We start from the raw sequence: 1,603 nt of genomic DNA, 5'->3' as shown, positions 1-1,603 counted from the left end.
GCCCTGTGCCTTTCCAATGCGGGACTTTATTTCAGCCCCTGTTCCTCATTCTCTGTCGATTATACTCCCAAGATAGCAGAAAGATTCGACGTCTTCTAGTGCATTTCCTTGTACTGTGACCTGCTCCTTTCGCCGTGCATCTATCCTTAGGACTTTCGACTTTCTGGGGTGGATCCTCAATCCAACAGACTCGGATAGACTGTTTAAAATTGTCGTCTTAGCTTACATCTGTTCCTGAGAGTGTGACAGAAGCGCCAAGTCATCTGCAAAGTCCAGATCGCCCAACTGTGTCCATGGTGTCCACTGTATACCGTTTCTGTGTCCTCTGGTGGTTTCCTTCATCAGCCAGTCAACATCCAATATGAAGAGGAACGATGATAATAACATCCCTGTCTCACACCAGTCTTGATGTCAAAGTTGTCAGTTAGCTGACCATCATGTACAACCCTGCAACTTGTCTCTTCGTACATGCTCTTAATGAGGTTCACCAACCTCTGTGGGATTCCGTGGTGTCTCAGTATCTTCCATAGTGTTGCTCGGTCTACACTGTCAAAAGCCTTCTCATAGTCAAGGAAGTTGACGATCAGCTGGGAGTTCCATTCCAGGGACTGTTCCACAATGATCCTGAGCGTGGCAATCTGGTCGGTTGTTGAGCGATTTTTCCGGAAGCCAGCCTGTTCATCCCGTAGTCTTGGATCCGTTGCTGTCTTGATTCTCTCCAGAATGATTCTGTTGAAGACCTTACCTGGTATTGAGAAAAGAGTGATCCCTCTGCAGTTGCTGAGATCCCCCTTTTTTGGAAGCTTCACGAGGTGTCCTTCTTTCCAGTCCTTTGGGAACTTGCTCTCATTCCAGATCCTGGTAAACAGTGGGAGGAGGATGTCTGCCGTGACATTGGCCTCTGCTTTTAGGGCTTCAGGTGAAGTCTGGTCAGGACCAGCCGCTTTACCTTTGTTTAGCTTCTTAATGGCATCCAGAATCTCTTGTTTTGAAGGAGCATCACAGCAGATTGGTAACTCATTCCTTACTGGCAGGATGTTTGCGGGTGGTCTGTTCAGGAGACTGTTGAAATGCTCTACCCATCGTTTGGACTGAGCTTCCTTTCCAAAAATGGTTTTCCCCTCTTGGTTCTTTACTGGTACTTCAGGTTTCCCGTATTTTCCAGAAAGTGTCCTTGTGGTCTGGTAAAGGATTCGCATGTGCCCTCCTATCGCTGTTTCCTCTACCTTCTCTGCTAGCCTGTTCATGAATTCCTCCTTGTCTTTTCTTAGTGATTTCTTGACATCTTTAGCTGTTGTCTTGTACTTCTCCAATGCATCCACTCTTGATCCTCTTGTTCTACTTGCATTCTTGCATTCGCTTCTGCCTTCAGCTGTCTTCTTATCCTAATTAAATCCAATGAGTGTTGGCTAATCCATTCCTTGTGCTCCTATTTCTTCACACCGAATACTTCTTGACATGTTGATGTAAAGACTTCTTTACGCTTGGTCCAGTGTGTATCCACTTCAATGTCTTCCTCACCGAGATTCACCAAGGGTTGAAATCTGTTCTTCAACTGTAGTTGAAACTCCTGTTTCTTGTGTCCATCTAAAAGACTTACTTG

This window comes from Aplysia californica, unplaced genomic scaffold, assembly GCF_000002075.1.
Source record: "Aplysia californica isolate F4 #8 unplaced genomic scaffold, AplCal3.0 scaffold00029, whole genome shotgun sequence".
NCBI classification, from domain to species: Eukaryota; Metazoa; Mollusca; class Gastropoda; order Aplysiida; family Aplysiidae; genus Aplysia; species Aplysia californica.
This window is presented reverse-complemented; position numbering follows the sequence as displayed.